This window comes from Pezoporus flaviventris, unplaced genomic scaffold (genome assembly GCF_033815535.1).
Source record: "Pezoporus flaviventris isolate CSIRO_AGI_PZ_B2104156 unplaced genomic scaffold, CSIRO_AGI_Pfla_v1 ptg000078l, whole genome shotgun sequence".
NCBI classification, from domain to species: Eukaryota; Metazoa; Chordata; class Aves; order Psittaciformes; family Psittacidae; genus Pezoporus; species Pezoporus flaviventris.
Genome location: NW_026892626.1, coordinates 17,450,536 through 17,470,123, shown reverse-complemented (window position 1 = coordinate 17,470,123; position 19,588 = coordinate 17,450,536). Strand labels below are relative to the sequence as shown.

Genomic DNA, 19,588 nt, shown 5'->3' with positions numbered 1-19,588 from the left:
AATGTCAGTAATGGCTTCACTATGAAATACTGCCTTTGTTTCTTTTGTTGTTGCTCTGTTGCTCTTTTAATTCAGAAGCATGCTCTTTGTTCTGAAAGCCAAACTCTGTTGCAACCTGCTTTTGCCCTATACTCCAGGCTTGCATAGATACTCTTAATGACTCCAACTGCCTTTGAAAGGCAGCAGACATTTAACAATCATACACAGGTTATGTGAGTAATGTTCTTCTATCGGAGGGTGGTGTTTATTAAAAATAGAAGATTGTTTTATTGTGATATTCTTTCTGCACAGTAGAATTCTGTGTAACACGGAGGATTTATTAATTGTGTAACCTCATCTGGAGAAGTATTAAAGTACTAAATTAAGAATCAGGTGAAAAGAATCCCCACTGAGCTGCTGAGATAATGTCTAAGCATGTTAATACTGAATATCTTACTTTTCTCCCCAGTATCTCGAGAGGATCCTATTTCACATTTTCTTTACATGGAGGTGTAAAGAGTAGAGGAAGTAACAAAGAGTGCAGCATTACCAGCAGGATTCAATTGATCCAACTGGCATGATGAAGAGGCTTTTGTCAAGCCAATGCGGGAGAAATCTTTCTGAGCTATTAGAGAATAAAACCCAAATCAATTTGTGACCTGTAGTTTCAGGTCTCTAAGAGCAGTTCTCAAAAGGCTTGAGATTTGTCATAGTCTCTTTGTTATGTCTTTGCAACCACTGAAGTGTTTCAGAGTGAGACAGATCCTGTGTTAATGCACAAGTCACTGTGGCCATTGGCCAGTTGTCCATCCTTGGCCTGCTTTGGAGCAAAACTCATGCACATTCTGGTCACAGCCAAGTTACCTCTGTCCAGACGATGAGCAGTGACCCAGGTGCTGTATTCCATAGGCAGCAGTTAAATCCCTCTGAAGACAATGAGGCAGTTGTGCCTGTGTCTCAGCGTAATGAGAATCCCACTTAGGTACTGTTTTATCTCAAGTGTTTAAGGGGTTTAGTGAGTCTTTAAAAACAGGCAGCTTTAAATGGGTCTCATAGGGAAGACTCAATTGCATTCCCCAGTACAGACAGCGAATCTAAAGATCACTAGTGAAGCATTTGTAAATCCCCAACACAGGGGTTTAAATAGCGCTCAGGTGATGGAGAGGGCTTTGGACAGAGCTTGAGTTTCATCTCCAGGTAACTGCAGCATTGACTGTCTCCTGGGGTGAGGTCTGCCCCAAGGAGAGCAGCAGCATGAATGAGGCTGGGAGCCCCACTGCATGAGAGTGCAGTAGCATGCCCACCTCCCGCCTGCCTTATTTCTGCTTTCATGGGATGCTTTTGTTTTCTCTTCACACTTTTCTTTTTCTTCACTTAATTGTATGTATTTCAAGGAAAACAAACACTACATGAAGCTAATTACAAGGAGTTTATTGACTTGAACCTCATTCACAGCAGACTCCTAACCCCCGACATCTTTCAGATGAGCCAGGCGAGGTTGAGGACTCCTTCTCCCCGGTCTGAGACACTCTGACCCGACTTTATTTAATTGGTCTCTTGCAATAATTGAGTACTTGCCAAGGGCCAGTTTAAAGGTGCTACCATCTGATTTTTTTCCTCTCCAATAGAAGGATTAACCCCATTAGCAATGAACTCTATGCTTCACGTCTGTAACCTTACAAAGGAATATAATCCTGTCTCACTCCACCAGCTCATTCTTTTCCTCTGCAGAAAATCATTAAGAATCTCCTCAGCCCTCATCATCACAGTTTGGACCTGTTTTCTTTTTGCCTGGGTGTTCAGAAGCAGGCAGAGATCCAGACAGGCATGGGCTGGGATTGGAATTGCTGGGAACACTTGCTAATTCATTCTGGTTTCTCTTTTTAGAATGGCAGGGATATTATTTCATTGCTCCTGGCTTCAGGTTGTGCGTTGGCGCTCAGCTCTGAGGGGGACTGAGAGGCAGCAGAGTGGCTATTTTGTAGGGACACTGCGAGGTGTGGCTTTCAGTCATGGTCTGGGTTATTTCCTCTCCCTGTGGATTACTACCTCTTCCTCCTCAGCCTGTCTATGGGATGCAGAACAAAAGCCCATTTTTCCTTCAAATTCTCTCAGAAATGGGCTTTGCATGTTTTAAAAGAGTGGGGGCTTTAGTAACAAGGCTTTGCGTGAGCCCCAGTGAGGCCTGGGCATCCTCACCCCTTCCTAATGGAAAGAGACTGCCAATGCAGCTGTAAAAGAAGACATGACTGGCTGCCTGCAACATGAGGGGACTTTGCCAGGCTGGGCATGATGACAGGGTGGCAGTCATTGTGCTCCCATCAGTCCAACCTGGAAAACATCCCCATCTCCATACACCAGCCTGACCCTTCCTCCATCCCAGTCAGACACTGCCCTCCTTGGTAATTGCTCCAGAGCAGGCCTGGGGACACCCATGTGCGGCTGGGATCTGCTTGGGGAGCTGTTTCCCTGCAGCTTAAAAATGAATACTGATATTTCAGCTGACAAAGGGCCACAGGTTGGTTGTCCTTAGGCTGGGCTGCAGATAAGTGCTGCTCCGCTGCTGGTGGAGCTGGAGGGCTATATGGAAGGCACACAGGATAGACAGAGCCGAGGGGAAGCCTGGCTCTGGTTTTACTCAGTGCATTTTTAAGCATCTAAGTTGTTTTTAACAAGCTATAAGAAATAATGACTACTTAGGACACATGGAGTTATTCTAATTTACTAACAAAATTATATTCTTTGCAGATACGAGCAGAGACACGTAAGGATGTCACACTATACAGAAGGTAGGTGTCTCCAGCAGGGCAATCTTATATATTGTAATGCTTTCCTTATTGTTAATAACACCATCCTACATTTAAAAAGTGCTTTCCTTCCCAAAGGACCCCAGACTCTGTTATAACTTGTGGTCTAGTCCTGAGGGCAAATGCATTGATAAGGATTTTAATAGGAAATGTCAGATTCGAGCCAGCAGAGAGGATGATGACTTCTCCAAGGCTGAAACACAACCTCTGCTAGGGTGGGGGAACCAGCAGCTCAGTCCCAGCATTTTCACAGTGGAAGCTGGCTTGGAAAAAGGCTGATGGAAAGGAAAAGCCTGGTGCAAAAGGAGCATGGAGGACTTGCTGCTGGGCTCTTGGGATGGAGGAAGAGCCCCACACTTCGCTGGCTTATTGGATAAGTCGGCAGTTGGGCTGCTCTGAGCTTGTCTATGCTGTGGAAAGGAAGGTGTTGATAAATACTGACTGACAGGAGCCTGGTACAAAAGAGGATCACACTTATAACTGGACAGAGAGGGATGTTAGTTGAGAGGTTGCACGTGAGAAGTGACACATTAACATGCACTTGTTCCCTGTGGAACAAAGTGCTGGAATCCCAGGTTGTAGCCAACTTGGGAGGAGCAGAAGGGGCGTTTTTGGTAGAAGTGTGTAAGAGTTTGCTCTTGAATCCCAAGAATGTCCATTCAGTAAACTTACCCTAAAATTAGAGTAACCTGTCACTTTTGCTTGCCAGTGGAGCGTGTAGGGTTATGGAATGTGGTTGTAATGCCACCAGGATTTTATATAGATCTTGTTGCTTCCAGTACACCAAAACTGAGCAGCTGCTCTCAGTGTGTAAGTCTGCCAGGGTCAAACTGAAACCCTGCTTCTGTTAAAGTTGAGGATTTTTGCTATTGATTTCAGTGAGGCCACACTTTTCACTTCTGGCCCTTTCAGAAACACAGTAGAAGACCCAAACTGCTGCTGGGTGGAAAGAAGGAAAAATGTGTATTGATTTTGGCTTGAAAATTCCAACATTCACTTGTGAATTTAAAATAGAAAATCTATTTGCCATATGCTCAGTTCCAGAAGAACTATGTCTCTGGAGAACCTGCTTCCTTGGGTTGCTTTGGATGGAGAGGGACTGCTTACAGATTTCTTTGCTTTACCCTCTTCTGTTTTACTTCTCACATTTGCCATTAAACTAGCACTGACATTTCTGTGCCATCTGGCTTTTTTTGTTGGTGGATTTTTAAGGGGGTTGGAGAAAGAAAGGTTCAGGGTAAAACAAGAGTTTGTGTTGCTAGATCAAGAGTCAAGAGGGGGACCTTATGCTAAAACACTTTGCCAAGGGAGTCTGGGTTGTAAGGAGGGGATTTAGGGCTTTCAAAAAGGAGAAGAAATCTCTGCACATCTGAAAGGTGGGTTGGTTCTGGCACAGCTTAACATACTCTCCACAACGGCTGCTACAGCAGAGAGGCACAGTGGTAGACAGCCCAGAAATTGCTGACATGCAGGTTACTGCTTTATTCATCTCTCTGGAGTCCAAGAACTATTCAGACAAATGGGGCTGTCAGTTTTAAGGACTAGAAGGAAACGTGTACCTGCAGCCTCACGTGTTTTGAGGTAGAGGTTGGTATGTTTGAATATGTGAAGGGAGAGGATTGGACTGGCTTGGAGATTTCCCCCTGCTCCTGTTGGATTCATCAGTTCTCATTAGGGTCTGGACAAGCCTGGGAGAGGCTATTTCCAATTAGGAGGAGTTCTCAGCCTGAGAAACAATGAAGTAGAGTTTCTTGTGAGCACTTAATGCAAACAGTTTGTGTCATTCATAACCTTATCACACAGTTTCTTGCAGCATCTCACATTTCCCAGACATTGGGGTTTTTTCCCTAACTTAACACCGAACAGCGGAAGAATTCCATCTGCCCTTGGTACCCTTGTACAGCTGAGGAAAGAGGTCATGGCTGACAGCATCAGCTGCAGTGATTGCAGACACAGCCTCTGAGTGTAGTGTAAGCACGAATTTAGACTTTCTAATTGGGTTAGAAGAGCATGTTAAATGCCCAGAGGAAGAGCTGAGATTGGAGCCTGGCCAGTCTTGGCAGGGGGCAGAGCTGAGGGCTGACATCAGCCTGGCCAGATGAGCCCGTGCATGCGTTGACACCCAGATCACCCCCCCTTCACTTCTGGGGTGACAGGAGAAGAAGACATATGAGCCATGAACAAGATCATATATTGATCTTTCACAGCATGTAATTTATGGAAATGGCACTTAATGTATGTAGATAAAAGTGACATTTCTCATGGACTGTTTATCTCCAAAGTGTCTTGCAAAATGATCGCATTATGACTCTGCATAGCAAGAACGTCTGTTCTCTCAACCCTCCAGACCATATACTTGTTTGTTGTCAGCACAAGACATTTAGTTTCTAATTCCCAGGGTTAATATACAGTATCAGGTTATTACACTGCATTGTATCACACTTGCTGAATGACATTATGTGTGGCTTATATTTCATTTCAGCTCCATTTCTAATTGTTCTGTGGTGGAGTTACATGACCGAACAGGGCTGTGGATGTTATCTGCTGTGCTTGTAATGCACTGAGTGGCTTCTACCTCATCCTTTGCCTCCATCTGTTTCTCTGCTGCTCCCGTTGAGCCCACACAACTATCTCCAGGTAAATATTTGTTAATCAATGTTCTTTGTCTATCACAGGCCAAAATGAGATTTCTATTCAACTGATTCAAACTAATTAAATCACATAACAGCAATGAGGGCTTTTAATCTTTTTCCACGTGTTACTGTTTGGTTGCCATATAATGCTTCCTAAAGAACATTGATCACCTGCTTGGTAATCAATGTTCTTTGTCTGTCACAGGCCAAAATGAGATTTCTTATTCAACTGTTTCACAACTAATTAAAACCACATAACAGCAATGAGGGCTTTTAATCTTTTTCCACATGTTACTGTTTGGTTACCTTATAATGCTTCCTAAAGAGAAGTTAGTGGGCTAAGCCTTAACCTTAAGAAAAAGAGCTGTAGGCCTGTATGGAGCATGGCATTAACCAAGCTCTTTAGGATCTAAAGGACTACACAGAGATTTAGAGGACCTGAGCTAATGCCTAGCAGTACTACAGGCTTTTCTTCATGGCCTTGGTCAAGTCACTCAAACTATAAAGTCCTGCAGCAATTTGGGAATACTTTCAGAAGTGATGTCAACACTTCAGAGTTCACTGAAGTCTCACTGGAAATCAGTGGGATTCATTACCCTAAGGCCTAATCCTTCATAGACTGAGACATCTGAATTTCATCCAGATTTCTGTCTTGATCTCTGGATGTACTGATCTCACTATCCCAAGTTACATGGGGGGCTTGTAGACCAAGGCTGAGAGCAGTCCTGCATTTCACAAATGTGCTGGCAGTGGGCAGGGAAGGGTGGCTGCAAGATGCTCATCCAGGGTCTTCTGCCCACCATTGGGTGGAATGAGACAAGACAAATCTTCCCTGGCAGCACTGAAAAGACAAACCCTCCCCTGCAGTTCTGGTGCATGAAATGCAGTGAGTGAAATGAAGCAAATTCATTTCTCCTATGAAAATTAAACCTAAAATGCATAACAAAGCACAATAAATAGGGAAAAAAAGAAGTGTAAGGGTGAAGTTCTGCAAGCTCAGCACTGCGGGATGGAGGATGAAGGGGGTGTCTGCACTCAGATTAGGCAGTTCTTGGTCTTTAGCCTTTTGAGAGTTCTTTCAAGCTTCACAGTCTTTACAAAACCAGTTATTTTCCTCTTATCTGAGTCCCCTTTAATTCATGTTGTTTCCAGTCCTCCATGGTAGGGAGAGTGTTTGCACTGGATTGGGCAGGAGCAGGGTGATTGCTGAAAAGGCTCCTGGAAGTATTAACAATAATAATGTGCACTTTATAACCATGGTTAGTATTAAAAGACATTTGACAAACACTGGACTTGGAATGAAAGGCTTTTAAAGCCCCAGCCAAGCTATTTGCAATTAGAACACAGTAATGTACATTCATTTTGTATGTAAGTTGAGCTCACAAAAATCTCCTTTTTTGTCCATTAACAAAACCACAGTATCCCCATGAATAAGTCCCCTTAATCTTCACAGTGCATAGTCTGTGATCTTATCCTTAGAAAAGCTGTGCAATGTCATGCAGCTCCAAGAGAAACAAAAGCAAAGTCCAAAGCAAGATGAACTCTCTCCCAGAATAACTGGCACTGATATGGGGGCACACCAGTATTTGAGGGTTGTTGCAGCTTGAATGAAGTGTATGGTGTATTTAGAGCCCAGAAAAGTGCAGAGAGCACAAATTTCTCCTGCTCCTGTATAGAAATGAAGTCAGAAATAAAGGAGTTGAGCATGAGCACAGCAGTGACTCCATTTCCTCTCCCTGAGTGTCCATGTAGGCTCAAAACCAGAGAGCAAGAGGCAGAGTGCGCAGGGAATAAATGTATCTGACAAGGTTTCCTGCCTCCCTGCCTTTGTTTCCCTATCCTTATTGTAATAATATTTAAGATTTACCATATTTTCTGCTCTCAGAAGTGAATATGAAAGATGCAGGAGTCTGACTCTACTCCCCACACAGATCATGACTGAGGACTGTGAGTAGACAGTCTCCTTGGGCTCCCTCCCACCAGCGCAAGGCATGTAAGCAATGAGACCAAAGGAGTCCTCCTGGGTTGTGGTGACCAAGCCCAGCTAATGCAAGCAGCCATGTCACATAAACCTGTCCATAAAGGCATCTGACAGCCTGCCCTCCTTACTGCTGTGAAGAGACTCTCCAAAAATCCACTCCTCTAATGGGTAAAAACTTTCTAATTCCCAGACTAAGTCTAAAGTCATTTAACTCCTTTGACTCTTCCTACAGAAGGTTCACTATGCACCCAGTCATGATACAGGGAACAGTTATACTGTGCCTAGCCTTTCCCTTTTGACATTTGCAGTGTTTTATTTCTTCTCTTGAAAAACAGGCTGTCTGTACTCCCTGGTCATGCAGTAGCAGTTTTGCAGGACTGGAAGCAAATGTTCCAGTCTGAATGACTTTCCTGAATGAAGCATTATTTCATTTTCTGGTGGCTGGGCTTCTCTGAAGGCTTAGAGCCAGTAAAAATGAAGCATCAGGCAATAGAAATCAGACAAGCTTTCAGCTGTTTAAATAGAGTTCATCCTTCTCTTTTGGATAAGCTGTGTTGACTCCTTTTTATAAACTAATGTGCCTGGGTCTAACCAAGTGGAGTTGCCCAGATAGCATTTAGTCAGTGGTGCTGTATCCCCAACCTCCGGCTGACCTCTGAGTGTGTGCTTGCAGGGATTGTTACTGCTGTCATAAGTAGCCAAGGACAGATTGCAAAGAAGGCAGAGAAGAACCTGACTCATTCCCATCCTTTAGTAAAACATCTGTCTTGCTGTTGTCAGAGGAAATCAAGTATTCACTTTTGCACATTAAGAAATTTAAAGGAAAAGGCTTTGTGGGGAGGGCTGTCAGCTCCCTGAGGAAGTTATTCACTTGGACTTAAAGGATTTATGGGAAGAAGTGTTTTAGCTGCCCCCAGAGCATCATACTAGCCCTGGTGGTGTTCCAGTTATTTTATCTGACTGTCTTTACAGGTATTTCGGGTAATTTACCTGCACAGCCAGCCTCAGGATTGCTCTTTTGAACACAATTGCTGTTATTTTTGAAAGCACCACTCTCAAAAGCAATATTTCATCATTACTGTAAGACATAGTCCGTGCAATTATCAGGGAGAGTGTCTGTAGGAATCTTAGGGGAAGCATGGTGACGCCTGAAACAAGCCCTAAACCCTAAACCTCGTGTCATTAGTGCCTGGCTGGGATATAACAGTCTTACCCTGGTAATGAGAATTTGGCCTTTCCTGTCATGTGTGTGGGTCCTGGATTAGCTCAGATGAGGCTGGCTTCTTAAAAGCACATTGCTTTTGGAGGAAGAGCACTGCTTTATTTCCAGCCCAACTCCAGGGAAAGAGGACAAAATGACAAGGAATTTCCCCTGCCTTAGAGCTAGCTCTTCCCCCTAGCCCTTTTCCAACCAGCCACCACCTCTAAGACTCTGCAGGAGGTTTTCCAGACTCACTGGGAATTCAGGTTTGTGTCTCAGATGATCACAACTAAAGGGCAGCAGCTTCAGAGCCATCATAAAGGAAAAAATAGGGAATCTTCAGTCATCTGTGTGTGATTGCATCAAATGTCAAATTTGGTCTGCAGATCCCTGTCACAGTGAAGTTATCAAAGCTCATAACAATTCACAGGTAAAAGAGGTTGGGGTGATCTGAATTACAAAGATATTCCTTCCTTTAGTAGAGTGTAAGTTAGAAAAGAATATATTCATTTGGGTTTAGTCACCCATCCCCCTTGTCCTCTGGAAATAGTGATGAGAGAAGAAAACTGAAATGGGGAGAGGCAATATCTAAAAAAGCAATCAGAAAATGAGAAAAATTCCATCAGAATGGAAATGTCTGACTTCAGGTGGGAAATAAAATAACATTTAACATTGGCAAATCACCTTGACAAATTTCAGCCTTCCGCAGGCACTGCCTGTGGAAGGAGCTTGCAGGAAATCCTTAGGTACATGCACCCGGAGATGTAAAATCAGTTAAGGGCTGTTACCCTTATCTGTTTGCTACCCAGAAGTGTTAGCTGGAAAAGGGCCCCATCTGCTTAGACTCAGAGTTGACCTTCCCTAAAGAAAAGGCTTTTAGATACGGAGATTTTCTTTCCAGATTTCGTCCCATTTAATTTTACAGAATGACTTTACCAAATGGGAAAGTGCAAGTGATGGTTTGACCAAATGAGAAATCCAGGTAGTGACGGCTGCTCCGGTGTCTCGTATTGTAGAGTGCAGGCACACACAGAGCAGGGGAAGGAAGGTTATCGGTGTTAGCAAGACATCACTGATGAGTACAGCAATCAAGGCAAAGCCTGAGTGACATTTGTAGCAGCTCCTGTACTTAAACGAGCACAGATGTAGATACAGGGGAAGCACATAAGGAAAGGTAGCTCCAGCTCAAATCTCAGCCTTGCAGACAGGATGACTGACTGTGCCCAGTCATCTTCAGGCAGGTGGCTTACTAATTGTATGCCAAGCTGTTAAAGTTAAAGCCATGCTAAGCTACTAAGAGCAGGATGAAATGTAAAGCTTTCCCTGACATTTATTCAGAGGAGTCTATTGTTTTCCAGGGCTGCTTGGTTCATGTATCTCATTTTTGACTGAGCTGTGCTTCACTTTGTCACCCACTGAGTTAACAACTTGGGACAATTACAGTAATTATTCTGCTACAGTAGGGATGCCATTGCCCAAATATGTTCAGGAGGAATGGCTTTACTTAAATGAGCAAGAATACCGTGAACCTGCAAAACCACTTGTGGATTGAATCATTTAATTTCTGATGCTGTTAATTCACATTATTGAAATACTGATAGCCCTGTTCATTAGTGGAGCAGTGGAAAAGTAGAAAACCATTGATAATGTGCTAATGAAACAAGCTTTGCAGTCACTTTGGGAGACCTCAGTTTCCTGATACGTGAATGTATGTCTTCTCTGCAGTCTGGAAATCACCGAGGGCCAAGAATCAAATGCAAAGGCAGCCCTAAGACTGGGTCTAGCATGGAGTCAAGAGTAGGATGCTGTGTTCCTTGTATGAGCAGAGGAGCCTGTGCAGCCACACTTTGCCTGGGGCAGGCTTCCATCCCAACACCAAGGTTTGTGTCCTGTGGCTGCCCGTCTGGCTCTGTACACACCCGACTCCTTCTCTGCCCAGCTCCTTCTCTATTTCTTACATCTGCCAAAGACCTTATAAGTCATTCCTTCCAGGGAGGCATTTGGGAAGTGTTTCTCTTAATAACTGAATTCTTACATGTGCCACTTCTTGTTTTGTAGCACTCTTAACAGCCTTATCACAGCACTTTTCCATCTCTGAGCACAGTCTGTATGACTCCTCAATTGATGGATGTTTATTCTGGAGGTCATGATCTTTCAGCCAGGTTTTTACACACAGCCTTTTTCTTCCAATCCACCTCTGAATTTTAACAAGAAGCTGTGGCATGAAAAGAAAAGAACGATGCTGAATACTCTGCTTAATAAATGGAAACTCAGCAAGGGCACCAGAGGACATGACTACTTCATAACTTCCAAATTATGCTGGATGTGAAGCAGGGAGATTATTCTGAGTAGGTCCACTTGATTTCTTGCCAGGGTCAGGGCTGTGGCATTCTTGATGAGAAAGCAGTTGCTTGAGTTGCTTCATCAACTATTTACTTCAGGTTTAATGACACCTCAGTGTTATGTTTCCTCTGTTCTTGAGCTGTTTGCTGTTTGTCACTCCATTTGCAGTTGCAGGGGTCACCCATGTATTTCTATGAAAGGCAACATATATTTAGACTTCTGTCAAGGCTGCATCATGTTTTGCCTCTTCATCTTAGCATTATTTTGTAGTTTTACAGTAATTATTTCTCACCCTCAGTGGTTACTGCTCTCTGGTTCCTTATAAACTGGATCCCCTCTGGTAATAAGGAGCCTCTACTTTATAAGTTTCTGCTTGTTTTATGCCTCCATTTCTCTCCTCTGTGAAATATTAACCAGTTATACAGTGGGTCCCACCTCCATCCTCACGCTAGGTTTTAGGTCCTATCTGGCACTGACTGTTTCCATGACAGTGTTTTCTGTGAAGTTAGTCATGTTGTAATTTGATTTTTTTCCTTCCTTAAGAAACCCTTTTTTCAAAAGGAAGCACTAAAATGTGAATTTCTCGATCTCATGTGGCTGCTGGATTTTTCCCAGTTGTGGAAGACGCAGAAAAGATGCAAGAGAGAGGCACTGCAGGCATTGGGTGTTGTGGATGAGGAACAGGCTGTGGAAGGGTTAAAGCAGCACAATGACAAAGCATTGGAATGTCTGCAGTGCATATCTTACCATCCAGGAGTTCTCCCTGCCCTTAATCACCCACTGCCTGATACTGGCTGAAAGTGCCTTATGCTTCCTCCTAAAGTCCTTAGATGGACTGAACAGTCCTGGGGCAGGAGGAGCCATCCCTATGGACGGGAGCAGCCTGATACAAAAAGCCTCAGAGACAAATCCCACAGTGCTCCAGGCAGATCCTGTCACACCTCATCATCCCCCTTGACAGGAGTCAGTCCTAATTTCTGCCTAATTTTTCCATGCATGGGATTCATTATTTCTTGACCTATGCCCAGGGGACAAGCAGAGCAGAGCAGTCCCTTCCTCTCCTTTCCAGTTTTTCCTGAGGGGTCCTTCAAGGACAAACGCTGTATCAGCTGCTGTTGACTTTACCTATGTGCCCTGATAACAAAGCAATGACATCTTGTCTTAGGTTGCAGTTTTCCTTTGTGACAGCAAACACGTGTTTGGTTTTCCTAAATAAAGATTTTTTTCATTTCTTTGTCAGGGATGGAATCACTTCCACAGAGTATTTACAATGCAAAGCCCAGGCAGAGTGTTGTAAAAGATGCTTTCCTTCAGTCCTTGGTGAGGGCTGAAGGGCAAGATTGAGCAGGGGTTGCCCTTCCCTGACCCAGCGCTATCCCCTGTGGTGCTCTGTGCACGACAAGGCAAGCCAGGCATTAGAAGGTACGGCCTTAGAATATGTATTTGCTCTCCACAAAATGGACAAAATGTAAATGGGGCAAAAAGTGGGGCTGGATGCAGACCAGCGCTTTTGTTGCTCAACAATTCAGGGCTTTCAAATTGGTTTCTTTCTGCTTGGAATGAAAATGAGAGAACAGGAGTTCAGGAGAAAAAGAAACCATTCCAGACCCTCTCCACCTCTGGCCGTAGCTGCCAAACCAGCAGCCAGCTGATGGATGTCTGAATCTGTCCTGTGAACTACATCCCCTGCAGTTCATCCAGCAGTGTGTCCTCACTGTGGAGCTTCCCAACTCCTCTGTCTTCTTTCACATCCTCACCACAGCTGGACCCAGCTCTCCTAAGTGTTCCTGCTCTCATTGCCCAGATGGGGAGACTGAGGCACGTGGAACTTGACCAAGAGAGAATCTTCATCCAGATCCCTGCATTCATCTTCCTAGTCTTCTCACTGTGTTTTGTGAAACCCATGGCCAGGTCACTCAAACGCAAGGTGTGCCCCTTGTAAATTCAAGCTCCCCAGATGAAGAACTGGTCACTGGTCACTGGTCACATTGTTTTTCCTTTGTGAAATGTTGGTTGTTGCGGTTTCTTTCCCATTTACAAAACAATTTATTAAAGCCAAAATTGTTGATAGGAGCTGATTTGACAAATTTCTCAGTTCAAAACCATTTCCTTCTGGGGGAAGCTTTGAAACTGTTGAAACAAGCATGTCTGTGTTTTTTAAACAAAAGATGTTTTGATTTAGGGTTCAAAATAAGTTGAAAATATGTAGGACAAAGGAAAGAGTCCATTGGAGCTTGAAAGGAGAAATGACAAAAACATCTAAATCAAAATGAATCCTATTTTCATATCACTTACAGTGGTTTTAGAGCCCCAAATTATTTATTTAACATTTCTTTTCATTCTCAGGCCGTGACAGATCTCTAGTTTTGGTACTTGTCTTGATTGGAAGGGGATATTTTTCCAGGGGATGCAGTTTGGAAAGCACCTCAGGTCACTAAAGCTGTTTCTTCCCCTCTGGCATTCAGAGCTGCTCAGTTTGCAGGCTCAGCTATTCACATCTGAAATGGGAGAAATCCCTCGTGGATGTGAAGGCAAAAGCTTCCGTGGGTGAGAGGACATGGCATAAGCACCCATCAGCAGTTCTCCCTCCTGCCCCATGGCTGTACTTTATAAGAGTATCTCAACTGTAGGCTCAGCCCATGAGACTTTCTTTGCCCATATGTACAAAACAACCCAGTTTTGCAGCAGTTTGGACCATGCTGCTGTCACATCTGCAGAACACCAGCTTAACCCATGTGAGCCACTGGCTCCTGTGTGTCCATGGAGAGGAGCGAGGTTGGGATGCCTTGGAGATGACATTTGAGTCTGGGAAGTGCAGTGAAAAGCCACTCTTGATTCTGCTTTTCAGGGAACAGAAGACAAACGGGCATTGGTCCCAAGAACAGGCGGTAACGAAATCAAGCTGGACCATCTGTGGATTGCTCAGTGCCTGCCATCCCACCAACTACAGGAGGATACTGGGAGGTGAGCTGACTACATGCAGGAAAGGGTGATTTGGAAGTAGTTACGGTCCAGAAATCCTGGGACTCATGTCTGTGCTACAGGAGAGGAGGCATTTGTCTTTGATCCTTGAAGAAGTGGGGCATCCTTCACATTTGCCTTGTTTCCCAGTGAGCTCTCCTCAAAGAGACCCCCAAATTACCTGCATCACTCAGGCTTTCTCTGGATGGGGGTCTGTCTACTTCTTCACTTATCTTACCTCATTCCCAAATTCCTGACGGTCCATAAGAAGGGGAGAGGAGGATGGTGATGCTGGGCAGGTGGATAGGGAAGCAAAAAGGTGTATTCAGTCTCATAGTTTAGGAACCAATAGTTAATTAAGAAACTGTGAACAGATCTTGCTTCTAAATGTTACTTTAAATGTTGCTTTAGTTGAATTCAATGAGGACAGTGTATTGACCTTCTCAAGGTTAATGGCTCAATGACTTACTAAGAAAAAGCATATGCAAGGCCAGATTGATTCTTGTGTTAATTATTTCTCTGGACAATATAAAATGTATTTTGATACGTTTTCCACGATACCTGGAAAGTCATTTCTGCTCACCAGGTTATAGATGTTCCAGGCAATGACAGAGGTGCTGGGAGTGTCCTGATTGCTTCAACTACGTTCCTTATACATGAGCATTTCTTCCAGTGCAAAAACCCACTAAGAGAAATACATTTCCCATGAAATTAGATGAGATCTGTTTGCTTCTGCCTTACCTCCAGTGAAATATCTTGGCAGTTGAGCAAAAACTCAGCGCAATCCAATTTATGGAATGAATTGTGACAACTCACATGAGTCTGAGTTTTACCTCCCCTGAAATCCTTGGCAAAACACCTGCAGCTCCTTGTTAGCATATGCAGATAAATCTCTGGATATAATCACTGATGGAGAGGCAGCAGTAGGCGAGGGTGTGCCCTTTAGGGATGGCTTCTTATCCCAGGGCCTTGTCAATACTTGTATCAATGACCTGTTGGGAAATCTGTAATCATTACTAATGAATGCAGATGACTCAGATTTGGAGAGTGGTAAATAACCACGACAACAAGGCCATAGACACGAGTGAGCTCGATCACTCAACAGATCAGATGCAATCAAAGGCTGTCTTTTTTAATGCAGCTAAATATATAGGCATGGGGACCTAGATGAACATATGCATATACTCATGGGAAATCAGTGTGGTTTGTAAATGCTCCATATGGGTAAATTATGCATTTTGCAAGCATAAATACTTTATTGCTGCCAGACTGGTAGGTTAGTATAGCTTGAAGGAGAATTACCCTGATGTGTTACCAACATAATAACGTGCCTGTGCAGTGCTCTCTTACACCATCGTCTGCTGCAGCCCAGGGAGGCTTGAGCATTCTGTGAGTACAGGCTACATGAAGTTGTTACCATTACTTCAAGATAGATGGGCACTAGGGTTCCAGTTTTCCATGTTTTCCCTGTAGGAATTCGGCACTTAAGACAGTATAGGATGAGTGGTAACTGAGGATTAAATCTCCATGCGTGTGCAGGGACCTTATCAGCTCCATCCAGTGCAACTTTCCTTTTCTGATAATCTCTTTGCTCACTACAAAAAGAAGCCCTTCACTTCCACCAGAACCAGGGAGCTGCTGTTTGTAATTACAGAGTCCCTTGCAGATGCCTTTGCTATCTGTGGCTCTTCCCCAGGGCTGTTACTCCCCTCTGTAATGGAAGTAGGTCTCTGGAGCAGTTGCTCTCAGTGCTGACAGCTTTCTGATTAATGGCAGTGACAGCTCAGCCTTATGTGTGCACTTTGGAAGGCTGCGCAGGGCTTTCCTCTCCCTCCTCTTAGCTCAGCCTTTACCTCTGTGGAAACCTATCCATCACTGCAAGCACCTGGCAGGTAAATTCAAACCACGCAAACTCCTGCCATCCAAGCTAAAAAAAATGAGCACCATCAGCACAGCAGAAACAGGATTGTTTGATATGAGGATAAAACACAGCGAGGTTTGTAGGGAGAGGCAGCATCATTTATTAGACCACGCACATACTTGCAGGGGGGGAAGTGGGAGAAGCTGTTGGACACACAGGTTTCTTTAGTCTAAAATCAAAGCAACCATCTCCCAAGCTGAACAGAGGTTGAGTCTAACTGCGCTGAGGTTACATGATGTTCATCTCTTTGTCAGTATGGGAGAAAAGAGGCTTGATGCCTGGATCTGAGAAGGGCAGGAATAAAGTCACAAATCTTCTTTGAACAGAGGCAAGCAGCTACTTTTCACCACCCTGCTGATGGATTAACCAGGGATGGAAAAATTTACAATCTATCATAACACCAGCAATGCTGCTTGTCCTTGAGTTTTAGCAGCCGGCAGAGTAGTGAATTGTAATTGGAAGCTTTAAATGCAGAAAATACCTAGCAAGGTCTTGTTGTGCTCTTTGATTCTGGGAAAATAGCATGGAAATCATAGTTGAGAGATCCTATGATGTGACAGAGGATGGGGGCTGCGTGTACAGCGGGACTCCCAGCCGGCCTCTGCTGCTAGCTTGACTGCTGAGCCAAAAGGATCAACAGGCAGAGACTTGGGATTCATACTCCCTCTTAACACAATAAAAAAGTTAAACTTCACAAGCAGAATCCCAGTTTTACCAAGTGGGAACATGGAACAGGGGGAGAGAGCAGGAATATCAGTGGCAGAGAGCCAGGCAGACGAGACTGAGATCCATGAGCCTGAACTCAGCCTGTGCCTGCATCCTCAGCTCTCCCTGCCTGCATTGAAGGCTGAACACCGGGACTGTTTCAGAGCTTCGTGTGTTTAGCAGCTGACATTCAGTGAGCTTGTATCAAGCCACAGCAAACCCAAGGGCTGGGTTTGCACGGGAGCTATAGGAGGATAGTTGGAAATAAACCTTTTGGCCATAATGACTAAACAGGAGAAGCCACCGCTACTGCAAAAGAACGTGCAGTGGGGATAAACCTTGCAGTGATTTATTCCTTATTGGAAAGGTCAGGGCCCAGGAAGGAGAGAGCAGGGCAGGAGCGGGGAAGTCTAAGGCAGACCATCCTAATCCCCTTTTAGGCAGAAAGCATTAGCACAGCCTTGGAGAGAATTTGTTGGACTCAGTGGGGTGTGTCGGGCAAGCAAAGTGCTCAGCAGAGCTGCTGCTCGCTGCACCGGCCGGTAGCACCCTGATCCTTTGCCATCTCATAAACAGAGGGAAAGGAAATGAGTTTAATCCAAGCTCAGTGTATATTGGAATCTAACTTAAGTAAAACAGCCTGAAAGCCCAAGAATAAATCAGCAACGAAAGAAATCTCTTTGTGCTGGTGTGCTGTCTGCTGAAGAGGAGCTGGAAAAACCCTTTTTGCCTCTCGCTGTGGATCTGTTTCTTGGTTTCCTCTCACACATGCAACCAAACCCTCACGTTCCAGCAGCTTCCCCAGAAACAGCAAAGCTGGGCCCCACGTGAAAAGGAGCACGTGGTAGACAGGGAAGAGCCCTTGATTGGGAAGATTGAAAGATACTTGGAAAGCTGGTTAAAGATTCAATTGCAGCATGAGATCGCTGTCTGCGGATGCTTCCTACAGCCACTCAGGTGGTGCTGGGAGGGTAACAAAGAGGAATTCTTCGGGAAGGCTCTAATTTTTTAAGTGTGGGGGTCTGAAGCAGTTTTAGTATTTGTCAAAGGCGTGAGACTTCCAGGGATTCAGTTTGGAATTCCATACCTGGGGTTTCAGTTGATAGTTTAAGAGGCAGACCCTGCTGGTACACTGCATTGTGCACCCCTTGCCTTGCTCTCTCGCTGTCCCTGTCCCTCCTCTGTATGTTTGATGCATATGGTCACTGTATAAAGACTTCACACTTCATTTTCTTTTACAGAGTGTGGACAGGTAACTGGTCATGCTTGTGCAGCTGGGTCTTTTTGTGCGGGTCCTCTGATGTCTGCAGTGGGGTTGGGCTGTCATTGGTTGAGGGTCTTTCTCAGCAGGGACATAAAATGCCATGATTTTACTTTCAGTGGAGCCTGTTTGCATGAAAATACTATCAACAGAAGATGCTATCTCTAAACTTGCTGCCTAATTTGGGTGCAACTGCCCAACAGGTTTAAAAGTTATTAAAAGGAGCCTAATTCTCTTTTCTCTCCCACATACAAACACAGGATAATCACGTAAGCCTTGTTTCCTTGGGAAACCAACTGAAAAAAAAAAGAGCACAGAAACATACTGTAAGATGTGAAAACAGACCAACAGCCCTTCCAGTTGGGGAACGTGAGAAAAGGCACTGCCAAAGTCCCCTGTGTTAGCGAGGTCAGCGCAAGTAGGCTGCAGCTCAGAAAGGGGAGCAGGCAAGCACCTTTCCAGGCTGCAAAAGCAGCATCTGAATGTGTGAAAGCTTTACTAGCTGCTCTCTTTGAGCTCGAATGAAGGCAAAATTGCTGTTAATTAATGCTTCACATAGCAGTAAAAATCAGAGTCTGCCATGGCAAAGAGAGGTTCACAAACGGCCAGTTCCGTGTGAAAGTAAACTGTGGGTAACAGCTAGTGTCATCCTTAGCAAGGGGCTGAGAAGCAGCTGCCTGAGCAGATGACCTGTGTGAGCTCCCTGTGCTTTGGTAGCTGCCTCTGGTCCTGTGTATGTCACCTGGGAAATTCCCATGGGACATGCCAGAGTAACTACGGCCCAGTGCCTTTGGACTGCTGGGAAAACAGCACTGGAAAAGGCCAGAGAAGGCCCACAGAGATGATCAAGGACTGGGAAGCCGGGTGAGGGAAGGCTGAGAGGGCTGGGCTTGTTCAGCCTGGAGAAGAAAAGGCTCAGGGGAGACCTTATCACCGTGTTCCAGTATTTAAAGGGTGGCTACAAAGAAGATGGAGACCACTTTTACAAGGAGTGGCATGAAGAAGATGGGGTGTGATGGGCACAAGTTACTTCTGGGGAGATTCCAACTGGACACAAGAGGAAAATTTTTGCCAATGAGAGCAATCAGCCACTGGAATAATCTCCCCAGGGAAGTGGTGAATTCCCCAACACTGGACACTGCTAAGATTTGGCTGGGCAGAGTGCTGGGACATGTAGTCTAGGTCATGCTTTGCCTAGAAAGGTTGGACCAGATGATCCTTGAGGTCCCTTCAATCTGGTTATTCTGTGATTCTGTGACACAGTGTAGTCAAAGAGGAGAAAACTCCCATCTACAGCTCAGCTCCAGTCACAGTACTCATGTTGCCTAGATAAAACGAATGAGACTGAGCACCAGACCAGATACCTCTGCTGTGATGCAGCATGGAGTGATGCTCCTGGGGAGAGCCCAAGGTGTGAGACTCCTCATGGAGAGCATGCCCATTGCTGTCTCATGGGTTTTGCTGTAAGGCATTGGATGTGCTGTATAACACATGCTGATTTTCAGCTGGGATGTGTTGACCTGGACAAATCATGCTAAAGCTTAAAAGCTTTGCCATCACACTCCTTAAATTCCACTTGCCATGTAATTAACCCTGCTGAGGAAGAAAGTGAACTGACTATCAGGTCCTGAGGTGAAGCTGCCTCGAAGGGAATCCTTCAGACACCCTGCTCTGGCCACTTTATTTTCCTTTCATCATTTATTTGGCTATCTCGGCGCTATGTGTGCACACACACACCCCACATCCTGTTTAAATGCACGCTGGATCTTCCTCAGAAAAGGATGATATAAACCACT

At 44.7% G+C, this 19,588-nt stretch overlaps 1 long non-coding RNA gene across 2 annotated transcripts in view; it reads left to right on the top strand.

The window, feature by feature from the left end:
• LOC133279512 (uncharacterized) overlaps positions 1–19,588 on the top strand; it is a 50,396-nt gene that overhangs the window by 21,505 nt on the left and 9,303 nt on the right. For both annotated transcript variants that reach the window (XR_009746913.1, XR_009746912.1), the window contains exons 3-6: positions 5,269–5,423; positions 7,305–7,568; positions 10,327–10,481; positions 13,793–13,908. This is a non-coding gene — a long non-coding RNA (uncharacterized LOC133279512). The remainder of the gene's footprint in view (positions 1–5,268; positions 5,424–7,304; positions 7,569–10,326; positions 10,482–13,792; positions 13,909–19,588) is intronic.